The sequence below is a fragment of the Phoca vitulina genome, unplaced genomic scaffold (assembly GCF_004348235.1).
Source record: "Phoca vitulina isolate PV1807 unplaced genomic scaffold, GSC_HSeal_1.0 scaffold25, whole genome shotgun sequence".
NCBI classification, from domain to species: Eukaryota; Metazoa; Chordata; class Mammalia; order Carnivora; family Phocidae; genus Phoca; species Phoca vitulina.
The window spans coordinates 34134149-34157058 of NW_022589728.1; the positions used below are offsets into that span (position 1 = coordinate 34134149).

A 22910-nucleotide genomic window follows, 5' to 3' on the forward strand; every position below is an offset into this window, starting at 1 on the left:
GCAACCAGGCCTTCTTAAGGCATAGCATCATTTTTGCCACATTCTGTTGGTTAAAGCAATTCACAGGTCCATCCCAGATTTAAGGGAAATGGACTAGACAAGTATGTGAATCCCAAGATTAAGCCAAACAGCTATATTACACCAAAATGGGGCACCTGGAAAACCTTTTATGAAGCTGAGATTTAAGCTGCCTAGTACTTTTGGTACTTTGAGTCTAGGTCTGTCAGAGGGAAAGTGGAGTCTGAAATGCAAATAATAGCATATTTGGCTTATTATATAGATGGAAGTAACTGGCACTGTCGTTGGGTAGAAAAGAAAATTTTGGACCTCTGGGGTTTCACCCTGTATGCTACCATAATGGGGCAGGATTGACTTGCTCTACTTAATGGCAGTGGGGTCTAAAAAAATGCAGGACCCAGAGCCCAGGCTGCTTGGAAGCAGTGATTTACCCAAGTCTCACAAATTGGATGAGACAAATGTCCCAGTCAGCACTCTATGCAGAGTGGGCTATGGGTGGACAGAGGCCCATCCCCCTTGCCCTTTTGTTTATGACATTTAGGGTAGCCGAGCTCCTTGGCCAGTCAGTCACTCTGGCCTTGACAAGCCTTGAACAACCTGGTGCCTCACCAATACTATTTTCTGTTTGCAGTGTTTTAGAAAAAGGTTAGGATGAGCCACTCTTCCTTGGAGAGGAGTCATAGTGGAGAGAATACTCTTTCCTTGTGGAGAATGGGATGTAACTTCTCTCTCCTTAGGGAAATGTAAGGCATAAGGTAATGCTTATCCTTACCAGGAACAGGTAGATTAATTCTTTAGCTGGGTTTCTCTCACTTTATCTTCATCGCTTACCTTTATCAGTTTATCTTAGTCTCAGTAGTGTTGTTGTTGTTGTTTTCAAGTTATCTACTGTGTAATGTTATGGCTAACTGGAATGAAGAAGATGAATGTTACATTATTATTACATTATAGCTTCTGAGTGGAATAATAAATCTGTATTTCATTTAAAGAATTTAGGTAGATTTGAAGCATTTCATATATACTGAGAAATGAACCCCTGCATTCTAGTGCAAATGTCTTTGCAAATTTCTGAAAATAGTATGTTGGCTGTTGTGGGGAGGAGTTTGGTAATTGAATGTACTGAGAAACAGGATTTATATAAATAGGAAAGGCTAGGACACGAAGAAGGGGACAGATAGAATTACCTTAAGGTGTTTCTTTATGACTCTTCCCTGCCCTAAGTTACACGGTAGTTACAGGGTAGTTTAAAAATATACTAGGATTAACAGAATTGTAGCTGTGATAGCTTTTTTTATTTAAGGAAAATGAGTTCTTTTGATAGCTGTCTAGTATACCCATAATTATGATTAAATAGAATGGGTGGAAGCAAACTGTTGAGTCCTGACTTGAAGTAGGATACTCCGGTCGTATATTAGGCCCTGCTTGCCAAGTTGTACTACTTTTTGTGCTTAGTGTGGGGAGGAGAACTAGTTAAATGAGTGTGTTCTGTATAAATCAGGACATACTTTACCATAGAAGCAATAAACTAGATCACTGCACTCTAAAAGTTCAAGAATTAAAGGCATCCTGGCATGTGTTAAGAGCTATAGCTTTAAAGTCAGGCAGAGCTGACTTCTGTCAATGCTGCTTAATACAGTGTTGCTTCAGTTTCTTCTTTAAAATGTAGAGAATATTTTTCTTACTGGATTTTTGTAAGGATTAATTGAAATAATGTTTGTAAAGCAGGAAGGCTGGTCCCTGGGACATAAGCAGCTCTTAAATTATTTTTACAGCTCTTCATTATTATTAATAAGTTAAAATTCAAACAAGTAATCCACTTTTTCTGTGAGCCATTCATTTCAACTCAAAGAGAGTTGTAGCTTAGCTTTGGCATAATCAGAGCTGCATGTCTAATCTCAACTCTTAACTTAAAAAATAGGTGCCAAAAGGTTAGGAATGAATATGAGAAGGATACTGACTCAACATGGCTGGCAGTCTGTCAGCTGGTAATGGTTTGGCTGTGCAGTTTGGGAACTAGAAATTGTTAACACCATCATTAGATGAATTACAGTATAGAACGGTCTGTCATTGTGCAGCGTCTGCATCACAGTCATCTGGGGTATTTGTTAAACAGCAAGATGCCTGAATATTCGAGAACTATGGTATAGTCCTTGATAGTGGAGCTCAGGAATCTTCATTTTTAACAAATATCTTAGATGATTTTATACATACTGCTTTGAGAACTGGCGGAAACTGAATCAGTAATTTGGGGTTCTGGTGTTCTCCGAGTCCATTTTTTAAGCTACGGTGTTCTGTAAACACACATGTATAATGTAAACAAAGGGAGCTTAACATCTGAACCCTTCAGATGTTTAAAGAGGCTTAAGATAATTGCCAAGGCCTTGATCCAGACAAACTATAGAAACCTGATACAGGGTGATTATATAAGGAGTAGGCAGGAGAAGTAACCCTGCAAGAGGCATCCATCAGGCTTCCTTGTTCAAGAAAATTTCCCCTCAAATTCTTTTGAGTAAAGATCTTTCTTCTTAAAAAAATGTCTACTGGAACAGTTAAATTAGATATTGTGATTATCAGATAATCTGATTGCTTTTCACTTAGCTAAATAACCTAGTCAAAATAGAGATTCTGATTGAAGTGTATCTACTTTAGAATTTGGTCCCTGGGTAGGAAGTAAGTTGGATGGGGGCCATAATCTGTCTCTTTTGGGAAAAAGCTGTTGCTTAGTTTAAGGGCATTGACTTGTGAAAAACATTATGAGAAAAGATTTAAAGTTTAAATCGATCAATCAGGAAAAGAAGTTGATGCTTATTTTCTCTAACTTTTGCTTAGAGCAGTGATGTTGACAGCCTGGGTCTGTGTCACTTAAACCTTTCTCAGTCCTGTGACCATATCTAAGAGTGGAACAACAAATCTTTATGTTTGGGCTGTTCCTGGAAAAACTTGACCTATGTTTATGTCAACCATATTTATATTGTGTTTAGTACATTTTGGTAAAAATGGTAAAAAAAAAAACAAAAAACCATGCCAGATCCATGATTCTTTCTAAATTTGAGTGGAAAGGATTAGTTGGCATTTGTTTGAGTATTGCTTTTGTGTGTGTTTTCACTGACTTTGTGGCTAGTGCTTTGAGGAGAAAAACAATAAACTCATCTCTCTTTGTCCTATGAGCTGTGAAATATGGTGTCAGTGTTTAGATTTGAATACCCAGGATGGAGAGTGCACATTATACTCAGGAATTTCATTGTTCTAAGTTAAAAGTTTTGGTAATAATAACTTATTTAAACTTTCTTTGTGATTTAATTTTCCTCTAAAATGTTGGCTTTTTAATTGCTTAGGCCTTAAATTTAGTAAGACCTCCTAGATTTGAATTCTCACACTTCTTTATTGGCTAAGTGATCTTGGTCAAAATAACCTTGGATTAAGCCCTAATCTTATCGTGTGTAAACTAGGTATTCATGTAAAGGAGTAGTAATACCTAATTGATAGATTTGTTGTGTGACTTACACCTGGCACTTAAAATTAAGTGAATATTCACTGGGATATGTTCATAATACCTTGTTGATGTCAGATGTGTTTCAGAATTTATTTTTTCTTTTTTAATTTAGAAAGGTAAAGCACTCCATATATGATGTTAGGTAAAACCCCAATGAAATTTATGGCAGCACCCTGTACTGTCTTTGGCAGATGTTAAAGTATGGATAAGTACAGCAATAAAAAGCCACACATCAGTCAGATTTTGCTGTTAAATGAGTCCAGGTCAGTTTGGTTTTGCCACCAAATGAGTTATGAAGTAACTACGTTTTTATAGCTTTCTGGGTTTTGGATTTGTGGATAAATGACAGGTCCTGTATTTTTACCATATTTTAAACTTGAGAAGAATTACATTATTCTAGGAGTAAAGTTTTAGCTGTTTAGTTGATTTTCTCATTTTGGACAGTTTCTGTGTATTTTGGATTCTGATACTTTTAAGAGTGAGGATATCTGGTGAAAGTTTATATTTAGCAGCCTGCTTAAATTCTTAGGAAGAATATTTTTAAATAGTAAACTAACATTGTGTATCACTTACTCGAGTAGCTTTAAAAACCTGAAATTGTGTATTTATAACAAAAGATTTAACAGTACTATATTTTCAAGTGCTTAAATGTTATTTTGATCTGATCCTTACTGCAGATATGGGGGGTTTTGCTACAAAGCATTTTGCAGCATGGCCATGCGACTGAAATGCCTTTCTTAACCTACTGTCTTTCTTAACTACTGTCCTCTACAATTGTGGAAGGATGGTAGAAAAATACTGGAGTTTCTCCACCTCAGAGTATTGAGAGTGTGGCTAGAGTGGTGGTGGTGATGGGAAAGTGTTAGGAAATGAATACTCATTGCACACCTTCTATATTCCAGATTCTAGAAACAATTCTAGTTTCCTAGAGTTAATGTTAACACCTCCTTTCCCCTTCTCAAAACTCATTTTTGTATCCTCATTTTACAGATAAGAAAACTGAGACTCAGAGAGGTTAAATATAAACAAATAGTAGAGTTGAAGTTTGGACTTGGTCTGTCTGACTCTAAAAGATGTTCTTTATATTACATGATTCCAACATGCTCTTCTCACACTAGAAATTGGCACTTTGGAATTGAAGAATTTGCAAATTTTCATGGCTACTTAAATGCTAGTAAATTAGAATCTTTCATGTATTAAGAAACAATCAGGAAATGTTTTGGCATGAACTTAACTTTGGGTCATGATATCCTAGTGAGCAGTGCAATGCAGAAGAGCGCTAGCCTCATTAGCAGGCCTGCGTTTGGCCTGACATTAAGAAGCTTTGTGTGCGGGGCACCTGAGTGGCTCAGTTGTTAAGCGTCTGCCTTCGGCTCAGGTCATGGTTCCAGGGTCCTGGGATCGAGCCCCGCATCAGGCTCCCTGCTCAGTGGGAAGCCTGCTTCTCCCTCTCCCACTCCCCCTGCTTGTGTTCCCTCTCTCACTGTGTCTCTCTCTGTCAAATAAATAAAATCTTTAAAAAAAAAAAAAAAAAAAAAGAAACTTTGTGTCCCTGAGTAAGTCTCTTAATCACCTCTCAGCTTGACTCCAAACTTTCATGAGTTTCAATGTTTTTAGACAAGCAGATACTGTGTGTTTGAAGAATACCAAATGTTAAAACATTACTGGATTCAAAGGAAAAAAGTCTGGAAAGCAAGTATTATGATATTAAAATACCATACTTTGAAACAAACAAACAACCAATTATTTATGGAAATGTTTGTGTCATTTTGAAATATGAGATTGTACATAATATAATTACATTAAGTTTGATCCTTGCAAAAGTAAGAATGCTGTGTGCCGTGGATGTTTTTCCCAGAATTTATGAATCATGATCCCAACAGCTTACTTCTTTCATTGTTAGCGTGTTTACATTTTATACATTATCTTTTTTAGATTACTTGTTCTTTCTCAATTTTCAGAAAAGCATTTTTAATGACTAGCCTAAAAACCCCACAAACCACCCTACTATGAAGTTGCTTAATCTTTAAGTGATATAAGAGAATAGTACTGTCTGATTGATACAGCAAAATGCTCTGTTTAAGGCATAGGTTTAGCTTAGCATTTTGTTTTTTATATTCTGTTTTTGTAGTGAAACATAGTAAAAAGAGCATTGGCTTTGAGCCCAGGAGATCTGAAAGTCAAAACCTGACACTGGTTTTATGGCCCTCAGCAATTTACTTAAATTCCTAAAACCTAATTTTTTCATTTGTTGGTAGGAATAATTGACTCTGAAGGGTAATTGAAAATATCAGAGATGGGGTTTTTTTGTAATGTGACTGCTAAATAATAGGAATCCGATAGATGGTCATGGTATTCTTATTAGTTTTGGAGTCAGAGACCTGATTCAGATTCCAGGTTTAAGACTGGCTGTTTCTGTGTCACTTAGACACCTCATGTAGTGCAGTTGGCCCCGGGTAGTCATACTCCATCATTTTAGACTTCTGCTTAGGAAGTGTTTACACAGCTTTATTACTGTAAGTTGAATCTGTACGTTTGAAACTTAAGTTTTAAGATGCTCGGTGTTATTTGAATTTTATTTTGTTAGTTGAGTAATGCAGCACAGGAGTGGGAAACCTGTTTTCTACTGATACCCACTAAGGCGTGGAAGAAAAATTATCAAATACAAAAGTGTTTTGCTTGAAAAGTTTTGGTATTTTGCTATTGTAAACATATTGCATATTATGAGAAACTGAGAAATTATAGCAAATTAGAAAAGCTATCTCATTCTCATTACTGATATCATTTTGGTGTAGTTTTCCTTTGCTGATGTAAATAAATCTTAGTGTCAGTTTTTTTAAAACAGGAAAATAAGGATCATCTCCCCAAATTAAGAATAATTATGAAAAATAAAATTAGTCAATGCATAAGCAAAAATGTGTTTCACTTTTTTATTATGACCTGAGGAGGAAGAGAATGGAGCAAGGAGAGAAGGAAGGATTGGTGTGATAAAAGATACAGTAATAGTGACAAAGTCCTGTGTTTTTGTTTTGTTTTTAAGGACCTTAACTGTTTAGCTTAATTAGAATAATTGCTGCTAAATTTCATGAATATGTTTTTGTCCTCACTAATGTTTTCTAGTAAACAAAGTACAAACATTTTTTATATACCTAACTTCCAGTAGAGGAAAACTGTTTATTTCATTTTTGGGGAAGTTGGTATAATGTAGTTATATATTTTTAAAGGTGCATTTTATGGAGCAATATCCCCATCTTGTGGCCTTCTAGAAAAGTGGCAACACTTTTTTACCACTGTTTTTACAATTATAAGCTTTCTCTGATGTTGGCCAAGGGTTCAGTCAAGTTTGTAGTAGGCAGTTCTTACTGTAAATGGGGGTGGGGAGTAGAAAACAAATGATTTGTATACCTGGATTGCAACTTTGTAAAAAAGAAACTTATTGGAGGAAAATAATCCTATAAAAATGAAAACAGTTGTGGGTTGGGTTGGTGCAAAGATTATGGATGATTGCTACTCTTTTATGTTTTCATGAAATATGCAGTGTTTTTAGACAAGCATTTGTAAGTTAGAAAATCTCAATATGTTCTGTCATTTAATAGGATTACCAAAGCCCAGAGAAATTTAGATGCCCTGTCTCACTGTGCCATTTAGTGAGATTGTTGCCTTGAGCAGTGTTTTCTAAGCTGGTGACTCTTAGAGGAATATATTCTACATGAATTTTTACACTTTTTTTTTCATTTTGATGATAATAAAGGGAAAAAAATCAATTTGAGAAATACAGTTCATTTAAAAGACCATCTAAAAACTAAATAAGGCTATTTGGTTTCAAGCCTGGGGTTACTCAATTGTTTTTGAGATGCGGTTGATACTAATTAACCTTCAGTAGCAAACAAGTATTAAACACTCCTGTGCGCTGGGCTTTTTGGTAGGCAGGGTAGATACAATGGTGAAGATTTGTCCTGCATTCTTGGAATTTACAGTCTAGAATGCAGATGCATTGAGAAAAATAAAGCTATTTTGAGGAACACAAAAGGTAGAAATCAAGGATTCTAGATAAAAATAGCTATAATTTTTTGAGTAATTACCGTGTGCCAGGCACCACGCAAAATGCTCTCAGTACTTTTTCTCAGTGTCAGAAATTTATTTTGGAATTTTTCTTTGATTTTTGCAATAACAGTGCATATGCACACAAAGAAGTGTTTGTGGAAGCTCAGAAACATCTCTGTGGAACAATAGGTTTCCTTGTACAGTACAAGTGGTTCAGCTGTTATGGGTCTGGTAGGCTTTTGTGGCTTGGTCTTGTTATCTTACCACCATTTATAACATTTCTTTGGGGAAATTTGTACTGTGTTCTAAGCAGCCGTCTTCCCCCCAGACTTTTAGAGTCCAATTGATATATAATTTGGGCATTAGCATAGGACTTCTGAATTATTTTGAATAAAATAGTTAGGGCTAGAAGTTTTCAAGTTTAAACTTGAAACTTGAGCTTTCTCTTGTTTATATACTTTTGGATGTTTAAGTATTTAATAAGTCAAATGAGCATTTTAGGTAACATTTATGCTTTACTTTTGTATTGGATATTTTTGTATTGTGCCATTATTGTGGGCTGTGGCAATGAAATCACATTGGTAAGGTGGATATGGACTTGGTGCCCAGAATTATCAGGGCAAAGATGCAAGAGGGTATAGGTGGTTTATAAGATCTTACAGGATTTTCTTTATAGTATTTTAAAGTTTTAGTTCTGTGCCAAGTGGGTATTTTTTTAATCTAACCTCCCTAACTAGTTCTACGGGGTTAATGTTTTATGAATTGTAGAATCTTCATTGAACATACATTTGTTGAGTGTTTAGTAAGGGCTGAGCACTAGGCTAGGGGCTAGAATTATAAAGATGAGTTGTAATAAATTTACTGTGTAATAAGGGAGATAAAGAAATAAATGTGGTTACAGTGCTACGAAACATGTAGTAGCTAACTAGTCAAAAATTGGAGAGATGACACTTGAGCTGAATTGTGATTAGAAATTAGGTAGATCAGGGTTGACGGTACCCATATGTTTCTGTGAGAATCACCTCAAGCCCCCAGTAGAGTTCCCCAGATGATTCTGACATGCAGCCAGGTTGGGGAAAACTGGTAGTGGATTAGAAATATGTCATTAGTGAGCTTTGGGTAAAGAGCTTTTCTGGAGAATACCAATTATCTTATTTTCTCTAGCTGAATTTTAATGAATGAAGGTGGCAAAGAGTATATGTATACATGATGCATTTGAATAACCAGGAGTAGTTTGATAGTAGCTAGAGTATTCCCTTTTCTCTTCTGGAACCTATGCTCTAAACGGCTCTAACAATAAGTGTCATTGCTTCGAGTTTATTTACTTATTTGTCAGAGAGAGAGAGCACGCAAGCACAAGCAAGGGGAGCGGCAGGCAGAGGGAGAAGCAAGCTCCCCGCCAAGCAAGGAGTCTGATGTAGGACTAGTGTCATTGCTTCTAAACATGAACTATTAAAAATGAAGTGGAAAAGGGGCGCCTGGGTGGCTCAGTCCTTAAGCGTCTGCCTTCGGCTCGGGTCATAATCCCGTGGTCCTGGGATCGAGCCCCGCATCAGGCTCCCTGCTCCGCGGGAAGCCTGCTTCTCCCTCTCCCACTCCCCCTGTTTGTGTTCCCTCTCTAGCTATGTCTCTATCTGCCAAATAAATAAATAAAATCTTAAAAAAAAAAAAAAAAGTGGAAAAAAATTCACATGTCTCTGGGGATTGGTACTGTTACTCCCCTGGACCCAAGTCTCTGCTCTTTTTGTCTCGAATTCCTTACCTAGCCATATTGCTCTTAAAACAGGTAATATTGTCTATTTTTATTGACCATTGTATTCCCAGTGTCTCAAAGATTGCCTCCTTCATTGAGGAAGTTGGTAGGTAAAACCTCCTTAACTTTCTTCTCAGACGCAGAGATAATCTGCATTCTCACCCATTTCTTTTCTCTGTCTAGCCTCAGTGTGGGCTATTTATGTCTATACCTCTGTTAAATCTCAACTAACCCTGCCTTCTCAGAGATCTTGTCTTAGTAATCATCATTTCTTCTATGACTTCAACTTCTTCCTGTCTGAAAATACATTCAAGTCTCTTCTATCTTCCATTAAAAACAAACCTATGAATACCTCCCTTTAAGTTTGTATCTGTCTTTTCCTTTACAGTCAAACATCTAAACAGTGGTTTCTTAAGCCATTGACTTTTGGCTCTACCACTCTATTAAAATCGCCTTTTCTAAGGGTCTGCTGCTAACATCCATATTGCCCAGTGGACAGTTCTCTCTTTTTACCTATCTTACTGTTACCATCTCTCCAAATCCTTTCCTGACATTTCTTCACCTCTTCCCACCAAATCTGATTTACGTGCTCCTCTTTTGTACTTCTGTAGTACTCCGCACAGCCCTGTCAATGAGCTTAAAGCTGCTGATTTCCTTGCCTGTTTTCAGTGCTAAATTATAAACTCACTGAGGGCAGAGAGCGTAGCTCAGATGATTTTTGTATTCCTACTGTTTAACACATCTGAAAACGTGTCTGTTATATATATGCTGAATGACTTAATTCAGAAAAATTGTTAAAAGAAATGCCCAATATGTAGTTTGTTTGTTGTGTGCTAGGTACTTTTCTTAGCGCTTTGTCAGTATTGACTCATAAGGTACGTATCAGTTCGTTTTATAGATTTAAAAACTGAGGCACTGTGAGGTAAAGAAGCTTGCCAAAAGTTGAATGTAGTAGTCAGGTGGAGCCAGGATTTGCATCTCGGCAGTCTGGCTGCAGAATTTGCACTCTTAACCACTATTATGCTGCCTCTGAGTAAACATGGGAGTAGAAATTCAAATCCAAATTCAAACTAGACTTTGGTAAATGATGGTTTCTTATTTTCAATAGTTTATTACTTCCCCCACTTCATTAGAAATAATTGGACCACCAAACAGACTGAAAGGCTTCTACAAGTGATAGTTTAGTTGTTGACAGGGCTTGACTTGTGTTTCCTGTAACTTCAAACGTTACTAGATGTTTAGAGTATTAAGTTTGCAGTAAGTGTAATTTTTTAAAAAAATTGTTAACCTCGGACTTGGAAAAGAGCAAACCTGGCGCTTCTGTCAGCTCAGAATATAAATATCTTTGCTATTTGATCCTCTGGACTGGCCTTTATTTCGGTGTGTCATCGTTATTGCTAGTTGAGCCTCTAGTCTGTTGTCCAAATTCTACTATTAATTATTTAGTACCTTTTTCGGAGGGACTTTGCATTCTGTATAGGCTAGCAGACCCTAGCAGTTTTGCTGGCTGAAGTTTATATGAAATACATTTGTTTGAAAGGATGGGTGGTTAGTTTTGCTTTGGATAGGTAACTATTTTGTAACTATTTCTCATCAATTGAGGGCAAGCACCTTGATAAGAAAAGGAAGTTACTGTGATCATGTTTGTGCTGTGACTGGGGTCTTGCTGGGTGCGATGCAGGCTGATTTGAAGGCAAGGAAGTAGATGGAATTTGAAGTAACCAGAATCTAGAAGTAACTTGATTAGAACTAACTAGAATAAGAAAGAGAATTGAGTTAAATAGCTTGACTAGCTATTGGACATGATTTTCTGTCAATAGAGTGAACTTTATGTGAAGAGCAATGAGGAAGTAAATTGTAGGAATTTAATGGGCAGCAGTTCATTAGGGTGTATGCCATGGTAATTTGAGGAGGCATAGGTTAAAATCAGCAAGGCTTTTGACTGTCTCAGTAAGGATATACAATAATAGTGCAAATGTTTGTTGATTTCAGGAAGGGAAAGAAGTTTAAAATAACTATATAACCAATGTTTAGGTTGGTCATAGAATAATTTTGAGAGCAAGGAGTTCACATAGTTTGGAAATGATTAAAATTGGCAATAAAAATGGAATCTACAGATGGATCAAGATTTAGTGCTTATCAGGAAATTAAAATTGTGATGTGTATGATACATTTCAGTGTTAAGATTTTTATTTATTTTTGCTTGTTAGCTTGAAGTGGCAGTAGATAACATTAATGAAAAGAAAATTTTCAGATCAGTTTATGGTAAAGCAGATTATCTGTGTAATTGAGAGGACTAACACTTAAAAGATACAGTTGAATATAAACTCACTGTACACAAGAAAGTGAGATTTAAAAATAGGGAGAGTGAATTTATGAAACGGGAGATACAAGATATATCTTGAAGAAAAAAGTCAAAAGAGGTCTAGATTTGTGTTGATGGGAAAGTAGAGGTAAAAATTGGAGGATGAGTGAAAACAGAACCAAAAGGTTTGGGAAAATTAATGTATTTACCTCCTCTGGTTGAAAATCTGAAATTGAGTGGAGATAAATAATGAGTTGGAGATAGTGATTTAGGAAATTTGGCATTTTGAAGATACATACATTTTTTTTCATTAAAAAAAATTTTCCTGTGCTCCTTCTGTGAAGTGCCATAATATAGTTCACTAAAAGGAACTTTAAAATTGAAAGTACAGAAGGATGGAGGAAAGGTGAGTTTATTAGAACTTGTGATTAGATAGGCATTTTTAGATTAAGATAGATACCGAACCATAGTCAGAAGTTACAAAGTACCTGTAGATGCCCATCTTTATTTGTCCTTTGTCTGGTAGATACTGCAAGTGCTTTATAAGTCACTGGAATGACAGAGTTTAAAAGTGGTTTTTTTGGGGTTTGATTTTGTTGGCTTTTTTTTTTTTACCCAGTGGCACTTGTAAATTATCAGGAGGGTGATGTTCCTGTGTTTTGCATTTAAGAGGATCAATCAGTGATACTTAGGTCAGTGTGGACAAGTAAACTTTTTAAGAAATCAGCTAGCTTCTCTTCCAAACAGAAATGTTTGGTGCGCCTGGGTGGCTCAGTTGGTTAAGCGACTGCCTTCAGCTCAGGTCATGATCCCGGAGTCCTGGGATCGAGTCCCGCATCGGGCTCCCTGCTCGGCGGGGAGCCTGCTTCTCCCTCTGACCCTATCCCCTCTCATGCTGTTTCTCTCTCTCTGTCAAATAAATAAATAAATAAAATCTTAAAAAAAAAAAAAAAAAAAGAAATGTTTGTGAAATTTTGAAACTGCGAAGTGCTATGAAAACAGAGAGTAGTGATGATATTGCCACTAGGTGCTGGTAGGACAGAGAAGAGCTGGAGAGACTGGAGACCCTGAGTTAAGTGGACAGATTGTAAAGGAAACGTGTGGTGGTAGAGCTTTGGGGACAGCCCTGCTGGTCAGTGGAATGAGATTGGCCAGTGGGATACAAGGCCATGGAGTTGTTGGCATACATGCAGAGATAAGAGTAAGGATGATGGTGTGGTGTGGGGAAGAACAGGGGCCTGAGTATTAAGAAGCTATTCAGGAAGTTGGAAACGTCTTTGGATCCTTAGGAGACCACAGTGGTAATTATTTGGAGTTTGGTAAAAGTAAACAATTCTGAGGGCTAAAAGACACTGGTATTGAGAAAACTTCTTGCTCCTTCCTTTTCCTTTCCCCCAACGTGTAGACCTAGTGGTGTAATATTGAAGCCTGCTGATGAGTTGTAGTCCCTGTAAAGTTGATTTTTCCTTTCTGAATATTTAGGTCATCCAGAAATACAAAATTTAACAGGATTGTGCTTTATTATTATAACAGGACTCCACAAGAAAAATCTCTTTGAGATACATCAAAAAAGCTGCCCACACAGTTAGAGCCATTATATTGTTTACTAAGGTTACCAAATGCCCTGGTGTGCCCCAAAGTGAGAGGTTTCTGTGGGAGCAGAACTAAAACGTGGATGGTCCTGGCAAATCAGTGTAAGTTAGTCACCCTCTCATTAACGGTCCCATTTTGTAAATGAATTGAAATGACCGACAATACCTTTTTATAAATGATATCTATATGGAAGTAACATTCCTGTATTGTTAAAATTAAGTCCCCTATTTTGTAGTCTATGCTTTTATGAAATACTTATTTTCTGCTTTAGAGTTGCTAAATCTTGGATATTTTAGGGGCAGGGAAGCTGCTTTTTTCATCTATATATTGGCCACTTTCATTGAGTTTTAAATTTTGTGCAGTTGATAAATAGCTTTGCTTAAATGCGGGCTTTGTGACCTTCCAAGTTCCACATTCATTAGATGAAACATCTCTAGCACCTGACTATGTACCATCCTGTCTTGTTACTGAAATGTTTACTATGTATTAATACTGTCTTCAAAACTAGACTAAGTATTGAAGTTGGGACTTTTGTCTTCCACCATTTTTGTGTCCTTGCCATGCCCACTTTACAGACTAGGCAGTCAGTTACGTGTGAAATTGATCCAGGCAGATAGATATGTGATGGTAGTTTTCTGGCTTTTCCAAGCCTTGATCCTATGCATAGCATGCAAAATGGATCAGATTTGTTGTTCTTTTTTCTTAATATTGCTTCTGAAAGTAGAAGTCTTCTTTACTTAAGAAAGCCATCTTGAGATGCCTGGGTGGCTAGTCGGTTAAGCATCTGCCTTGGGCTCAGGTCATGATCTTGGGGTCCTGGGATCCAGTCCCTCATCTGGCTCCTTGCTCAGCCTGGAGCCTGCTTTCCTTCCGCCTGCCCCTCCCCCTGCTGTATGTGTGCGTGCACGCACGCTCTCTCGCTCTCTCCCTCTCTGACAAATAAAATCTTTAGAAAAAAAGGCCATCTTGAAGTAAGCAGGCAATTAAGATACATCTTCTAAGTGGGGATTCAGTAGGCCTATAACCTTGGAAGACTGGAAGCATAGTTAATTATCTATATTCAGGACTCTCTATTCTTTGCAGTTGAATAATAACTTATACAATTCTGTGGCATTTTTAAAGGCTTGAGCTGGACAAAATCAGCTTACATATAACTGTGGGCATAGTTTATGACCTAAATTCATTTGGATGAATAACCAATTTGCTCAGAAGTTTGTTAAAACTCAGACTTTGTTTTTTCCTTTTGCCATAGTTGGTCACACAGCTGTTAAGTGGTAGGATAGATGAAATCAAAATAGTATGACTGAGGAGTTGGCTCTTAAACTTTGTACTGTATTGTCTCCCACAGTTTGCTCCTCTTCTGCTCCCTATCCTGGTTGTGGCACCTTCATCCACCCAGACAGTGAAGTGGGAAATTTTAGTTGTTCAGAATCCTTTCTAACCATCAGCTGTCCCAAAACCATCTAGTCAAAGATCTTATATATTTCCTGAGTTTTTTCCCTCATGCTACCTGCTCTGGTTCAGATAAACTCAGTATTTTAAATCTAACCCCACTCCTGCCAAAGTTACTCTTCTCGAATGTGATTCTCTGTTATTGAAACCCACTGGTGTCTATCAGTTACCTTATGATAAACTTTAAACTACTATGCTTGGGGCGCCTGGGTGGCTCAGTTGGTTAAGCGACTGCCTTTGGCTCAGATCATGATCCTGGAGTCCCACGTCGGGCTCCCTGCTCAGCGGGGAGTTTCCTTCTCCCTCTTGGCCCTCACTTCACTTGTGCGCTTGCTCTCTCTCATTCTCTCTCTCTCAAATAAATAAATAAAATCTTTAAAAAAAAAACCAAATAAACCACCATGCTTGCTGTATTTTGAATGCCATATAAACTATTCCATAGAATCCTCTACAATTTAGAATACTCTGTTAGCCTGTTAGCCTTATCACTTGTCACTGTCCTTACTTTCCATTTTCCAGCCATTCCAGTAGCTCTCTGAATGCTCCATGCTTTCTGTAGTTTTCTCTTAAAGAATTATACTTCAAGACACAGTTCATTCTAAGATTGGTTATCTTCTGTGAACCCTTTCCTGATTCCTGTAGTTTGAATTACCCACTTTTTCTTGTGTGCCCCAGATGTACTACTTTACATTTTGCATCTGTTTTAGTAACTGTAACACTGAAAGCTCTTTATTTGTTTACAGGTTTGTCTCCTCACTAGACTATGAGCTCCTTGAAAGAAGGAATCGTGTCTTACTCATCTTTATATCCCCAGTGTCTAGCACAGTTCCTGGTACATAGTAAGTGATGAGCAACTTCTTTTTTAACTAAGACTATACCTAGCACAAACTCCATTTATTGATAATTATACCTCTCTAGACCTACATTGTCATAAAAAATAAGACTATAGACTTTTAACACTTTTGAGGCACAATTTCCTCATCTGTAAGATGAGAACAGTACCTCCCTACTCATACAGTGTTATTATAATGCCAGATTAAAAAATATATATAGCAGTACATTGTATTTTAAGTGTCACACAACTTTATGTTATTAAATGAAGTATGGGAACTGATTGTATGTTGAATTTGATTATTTTATTTGCATTATTCCTTCCCTTTTAGGGCAAAAAGGTACCAATTTTGAACTATCTCTGTCGTGTTTTGCAGTTTAAATTTGCAGTTACTGATTATCAGGAGCATGTACTCAAAATAACAAATCCTGTGCCTGTTTATCTTCTTTATTATCATCAGTTATCTTTCTAATTGACTAATAAGGTTCCTCAATTTTCTTTTAATCTACCTCCAAATGAATTAATATCTTTACCTTTCCTTAGATCCTTCATCCATTGTTCAGAGGAAGAATTGTGTTTTTTTTGGAAGACTAATCACATCATCTGTGTGAAAGCTTTGTCCTTTCCTATTTTTCCTGCACAGGCTATAGACATGCTCCCTTACCATCACACTTGATGAATTAGTGATCTGCACTTTATCTACTTCCTTGCCTTCCATGCATTCTTGAAATTTTTAAAAATTCTGTAACTGGAACATGCCAGAATATGTGTAACATGTGGAAGTTAATAATAAAAACAAACATTTGGGAACCAACCACTTAAGAACTAGGTCAGTACCAATACAGTTGAAGAGCTACCTGTGAGCACCTCTGTAACTGCATGTTCCTGTCTTTCCCCAACCCCTGAAGTAACTGCTATTCTGAATTTTTTTATCTCTTTTTAAAATTATAATACCACAAATGTATTTTTTTGTTTTGAGTTTAATAATTGTTTATAGCCTTTGTAAACTTTGCACAAATGGTATTTTATTATAGAGGAAAACCTATTTTACAAGTCTATACATTTCAAAGAAAGCATTCAAGTATCATAAAAGAATACATAGAAAAATTTCAGTGTGCACATCCAAGTTTATAACAAAATAGTGCTGGAGACTTATTTCTGGACTGTGTGGTTATTGCTGCACCACATACAAAATAAAATGCTTTATCCAGAGTGTAGAAATATAGCAGAAGTATTTCCATACTAAGTTTTCTTAGTTTGTGCAGAAATGTTTCGATTAGATTCACAGTGTACTTCTTGGAAGAGTGACAGTTTGTCATCTAATTTCCCTTTGGACCTCAGCATTTCTTCAGTGGGTTTCATTCAGTTGTTTGTTGACTGTGTAAGCATTTGAGACTCAGGATCTACAACGTCTCCGTGTTTCTTTCTCAATCATGGAATTGTTGTATTTTCAAAGGAAATGCATGGGAAAAGATGAGGTCATGATAACTGCCAAGAGAACTCATTTCTTTCTTTGTGTTTAAGAGTTGGAAACATTTCTTGATGACCTCAGTGTAGAATGTTAAATCTTTGAGGTGGGACTCAGTGAGAGGAAGATGTTAATACTCAGAACTTCATTTGTATTTTTTTTTCATTCACTATTATGTTTCTAAGACCCATTCATGTTGTTGCCTACAGCTATAGTTCATTCATTCTCACTGCTGTATAATGTTCCATTGTGTGAGTTAGCCTAATTCATTTAACCATTTTTCTACCAGTGGATGTTTGAGTATTTTTCTTTTTACTTTTTTTTGTTATTTTTAAGTATGCTTACATTTGGCACACAAGTACAAAAATTTCTATACTGTGTACCTAGAAGCTCACTGAAGGACGTGCAAAATTTCAACTTTATGTGATAATGCCAAATTGTTTTCCAGCAATTATACCAATTTTAACACCTACCAGGAGGATTTTACCAATTTAAACACCTAGTAGCATTCTATAGGAGCCACCACCTTCTTTACTTTTTTTTTTGGCCATTATTTGGTACTGTCAACATTTCTAGTTTTTATCATTCTAGTGAGTTTATTTTTCTAGTAAGTTTAAAAATAACATCTCATGTGGTCTTAACTTGTATTTCACTGATGAATAATGAGATTCTGCATCTTTTCATATACTAATTGGCCTTACAAGTTTCCTTGTTCTATAAAATTCCTGTTCAAGTTTTTTTGCCCATTTGACTACTTGTGTTTTTTTATCCTGTTTTTTGTAGACATTCTTATATAGTTTAAATACTAATCTTTAATCAGCTTTGTGTTTTGTAAATATCTTCCAGTTTGTAGCTTATCTTTTTAATTTGCTTTATTATGTTTTATGATAGACAGAAGTTCTTGGTTTCCACATAGTCAAAATATTCACACTTTTCTTTTTTGGTTGGTATGCTTGTTTAAGAAATCCTTTTCTGGCAGGGCACAAAACCAGTAGTTTTCTGCTCTAATTTCTTTTAAAAATTTTAAAGTTTGTCTTTCATATGTACATCACTAATCCATCTTGAATTGATTTTGTATATGATGTGAGGATCCAATTTAGTTTTTCCATATAGGTAATTTCAGTATTATTTAGTTGTCCCTCTTATTCCTCAGATCTGCATTGTTACATCTGTTACCTGAGGATGTCCTTACATACCTTGGTCTCTTTTGGGGCTTCCTATTTTGTTTTGTTTTATTTACCCTTCGTCAGTCTTGTCAGGCATTTATTTTTTTAGTGTTTTCTAAGAATGCTAACTTTGTTAAATCCTTTTTTTTTTTTTTTTTTTAGATTTTATTTATTTCAGAGAGAGAGCATGAGCATGTGTGCAAGCAGGGGGAGGGGGAGAGGGAGAGGGAGAGGGAGAAACCTAAGCAGACTCTATGCTGAGCACGGAGCCCAACATAGGGCTCAATACCACGACTCCAAGATTACAACCCTAGCTGCAATCAAGAGTCGATGCTCAACTGACTGAGCCACCCAGCCTCCCCTTTGTTAATACTTGTTACCTTTCTTCTACTTCATTAGTTTCTTTTCTTTATTATTTGTACTTTTTTGGGGTTTACTCTGTTGATTGCTTTCTAGCTTAACAAATTGGCCTATTTACTTACTAATTTTCAGCCTTTCTTCTTTTCCTAGTATAAGTGTTTAAGGCTATAGATTTGCCTCTAAGTTAACTTTTGTTGTATCCCACCAATTTTTATATGGTACCTTCGTTATCATTCAGTTCTTAATAGTTTTAAAAAATTTTTTCAGCATGGTTTCTTCTGACCCATGAAATATTTAGAAGTTTTTTTCTATTTGTGTTTTTAAAATTCATATTCCATTATTGGTTTTTTTAAGATTTTATTTATTTATTTATGAGAGAGAGCGTGAGCGTGTGCACACATGGGGGGGGGGCAGAGGGAGACAGAAAAGCAGACTCCCTGCTGAGCAGGGAGCCTAATGCACGGTTCAATCCCAGGACCCCGGGATCATGACCTGGGTCAAAGGCAGACCCTTAACCAACTGAGCCACCCAAGCGCTCCCTATTATTGGTTTTTTTTTTTTTTTTACTTAATTGTATATGGTCAGCACCTAGGAACAACATTATACATATTCTTTGAAATTCAGTGAGATTTTCATTATGTACCAGTATGTATTGGTTTTCTATATGCTTCATTTATGCTTGAGAAGAATGTTTATTTTCTAACAGTTGGGTATAAGGTTATAGAACCTTATACCTATATATGTTTGTTAAGTCCTGCTTGTTCATCATTTTGTTTTTATTTTTATTTTTTGGTTTATTTGACCTATGAAAAATTGGACTGTGTTGAAATCACCTACAGCAATGCCAATTTGTAAATTTCTTCCTGTAGTTCTAAAAATCCTTTGAGGCTTTTTTCCCCTTGCCAAGAGATGGTGAGTTTATCTGGATATTTTGTCTTGTTTGGATAGATATTCGATTTGTTCAGGAATGTTTCAGGGTAGCTAGAGAGCAGGAAAAAGTGCAGGATGATCTTCCCCCCTCATTTTAACCTTATCCATCAGCTGGGAGAGTGGAATACTTAACAGTACTGAACTTACAGGCTGGATTCTTCAGGTGTCTTTGGCTCAGGTGCAGATTTGGACTTTTTTTTTTTTTTTTTTTTAAGTAGGCTCCAAACCTAGTGTGGAGCCCAACGCGGGGCTCAAACTCAGGACCATGAGATCAAGACACATAACCGACTGAGCTACCCAGGAGCCCCCATATTTGGAATTTTGATCCTTTTTGCCATGTTTCCTTTCAGACTCCTTCCATTTGTCTTTGTTCCCTTCATGTCTTGGGCCATGCTGGACTTCCTGCTTCTACTTTTTGGACACTCTCACCTCATCTAGTTTATTTTTATCTTTTCAGGTTGATCCTTCCTGAGATGGTGAGCTGGAGCTACTTTCCCCCTTCCCTTCTAGGAGATTGCTGTTCTGTTTGAGCTCTGAAATCAAGCATAAGAATTAACACTTCACTTCACCCAAGCATCCACTTTTAATGGAGGGGACAGCATTACCTTTAGCAGCTAATCAGGTTTGGGAAGATTAGAAGTTGGAGAGTGGCAGTCTTCTGCCGTACTGAGTATTCCATTTTCCAGATTTCTCACTTTCTCTCCTTTGTGCATCCTGCTCTGACTTCTGATGCAGCTGAGGTCCCAGTTTGAGATGAGAAACTTCCTGTCCTTGACCATTCTTGTTTCTGAGTTTTTTCACTTTGCCAGTGTGGGTGTTTCTTCTAAGGCTGTCATTCTAGTTCTGGTTCATCTAGCTGATGCTGCGATTTCTCCTGTTCCTTCTGTAGCTGCTTTTCTACTTCTTGTTCTCTTATAACTGGGTCAATAGGCCTTGCTGCTCCAAACATAGAAGCTGCTTGACTCGACTGGGAAGTGCCAGCCAAGGAGTCATCTTCCTTAGGAGTACTCTGAAGCTTTAGATTCAGTTTGGTTCTTTGAGAGGGACCTCTGTCATCACATGTAATCATCCCCAGAATAATTGTCTTTGGAGCTCCTCAACTAAACATCATGTCTATCATATTGGTCTTCCTGGTGGTCCCACTTCCTCTGTAGTCATCATCCCTATTATACCCACTACCGTATATACTTCTGCTGCTGTTTAATCCTGGAGTCATAGCCTCAGTCATAGTCTCTGCTGTGTTAGTCATCATAGCAATCCTGGCCTCCATAATGATTATGATGTTTGCCTTCAAAGCTGTCATCACCTCTTCTAGGTAGTCATCCAGGCTGTTTGGATGTTTTGTGAGAATCCCGATTTCTTGCTCAGTCAAAAGAATGAGCATCCTTGTCTCTCTCTTGAGCTTGATCAAGAGTGTCCATTGAAATTTTGTTAACCAGAGACTCTTCATTGAGGCTCGGTACTGAGCAAGGAAGGCAGGCTCTCAAACTCCATGGGATCAAAACCTTTCAACCTCTCTGGCTTGCTGGGTTCAAATGGTAAATGCACTACACTGGTATTTAATCCGCTAAAGAATTCCTTAATGTAGACTTCTGTCACATCATAAGTTGTGTTCCCTAGAGAAGTAGCATAGAGTAGCAATTGGGGAAGATGGCTCTGGTTGATACTAGGTTGCCAGGCAGCCTGTGGAGCAGTGGTCAGTTGCAGGTGCCTTATACATGCTGTCATCATTTTTGTGCCACGTAGTTGAAACATCTTCCAGATCAGTCCAGCTTACTGGTTTGGGGACAGACATGCTTTCCCCACCAGTGCTACCATCCTCAGCCAGGAAGTCTGTTTGGGAGATAGTCTTCCCCATCTTTTTTGCTTAGGCCACTATGTTGGGGAGCGTTTTCTTTTAAGCATGCAAATTCATAGTTTTAGGTCTACTTACTTATTTGCACCTTGTATCATTTTCTTTGTTCTCCTTAATAATGCTGTTTGCATGCTATTATCACTGATCCCAGCTTTCTTTTTTTTTATATTTGTCTAGTATGTTCTTTTCTGTATTTTGCTTTCATTCTTTTTTTAAAAATTTTTTATTGTTATGTTAATCACCATACATTACATCATTAGTTTTAAATGTAGTGTTCCATGATTCATTGTTTGTGCGTAACACCCAGTGCTCCATGCAGAACGTGCCCTCTTTAATACCCATCACCAGGCTAACCCATCCTCCCACCCTCCTCCCCTCTAGAACCCTCAGTTTGTTTTTCAGAGTCCATCGTCTCTCATGGTTTGTCTCCCCCTCCGATTTCCCCCCCTTCATTCTTCCCCTCCTGCTATCTTCTTCTTTTTTTTTTTCTTAACATATATTGCATTATTTGTTTCAGAGGTACAGATCTGAGATTCAACAGTCTTACACAATTCACAGCACTTACCAGAGCACATACCCTCCCCAGTGTCTTATCACCCAGTCACCCCATCCCTCCCACCCCACCCCCCACTCCAGCAACCCTCAGTTTGTTTCCTGAGATTAAGAATTCCTCATATCAGTGAGGTCATATGATACATGTCTTTCTCTGTTTGACTTATCTCGCTCAGCATAATACCCTCCAGTTCCATCCACGTTGTTGCAAATGGCAAGATCTCATTTCTTTTGATGGCTGCGTAATATTACATTGTATACATATACCACATCTTCTTTATCCTTTCATCTGTTGATGGACATCTTGGCTCTTTCCACAGTTTGGCTATTGTGAACATTGCTGCTATAAATAAACATCGGGGTGCACCTACCCCTTCGGATCCCTACATTTGTATCTTTGGGGTAAATACCCAGTAGTGCAATTGCTGGATCATATGGTAGCTCTATTTTCAACTTTTTGAGGAACCTCCATACTGTTTTCCAGAGTGGCTGCACCAGCTTGCATTCCCACCAACAGTGTAGGAGGGTTCCCCTTTCTCCGCATCCCCGCCAACATCTGTCGTTTCCTGACTTGTTAATTTTAGCCATTCTGACTGGTGTGAGGTGGTATCTCATTGAGGTTTTGATTTGGATTTCCCTGATGCCGAGTGATGTTGAGCACTTTTTCATGTGTCTGTTGGCCATTTGGATGTCTTCTTTGGAAAAATGTCTGTTCATGTCTTCTGCCCATTTCTTGATTGGATTCTTTGTTCTTTGGGTGTTGAGTTTGATAAGTTCTTTATAGATTTTGGATACTAGCCCTTTATCTGATATGTCATTTGCAAATACCTTCTCCCATTCTGTCAGTTATCTTTTGGTTTTGTTGACTGTTTCTTTTGCTGTGCAAGAGCTTTTTATCTTGATGAAGTCCCAATAGTTCATTTTTGCCCTTGCTTCCCTTGCCTTTGGCGATGTTTCTAGGAAGAAGTTGCTGCAGCTGAGGTCTAAGAGGTTGCTGCCTGTGTTCTCCTTTAGGATTTTGATGGACTTCTGCCTCACATTGAGGTTTTTCAACCATTTTGAGTCTATTTTTGTGTGTGGTGTAAGGAA

The 22910-nt window shown here is 37.3% G+C and overlaps 1 protein-coding gene and 1 pseudogene across 5 annotated transcripts in view; one reads left to right on the forward strand and one right to left on the reverse strand.

The window, feature by feature from the left end:
• WWP1 (WW domain containing E3 ubiquitin protein ligase 1) overlaps window positions 1-22910 on the forward strand; it is a 118615-nt gene that overhangs the window by 5207 nt on the left and 90498 nt on the right. For 2 of the 5 annotated variants that reach the window (XM_032421951.1, XM_032421948.1), the window contains exon 2: window positions 15402-15497. The exons of 1 other annotated variant lie outside the window; for it this stretch is intronic. The gene's annotated coding sequence lies outside the window, so the exon portion shown is untranslated. Of the gene's footprint in view, window positions 1-15401; window positions 16320-22910 lie in introns of all 5 variants that reach the window. 2 more of the 5 variants (XM_032421949.1, XM_032421947.1) reach the window with 2 other exon arrangements.
• Window positions 19079-21414, reverse strand: LOC116643162 (annotated as a pseudogene).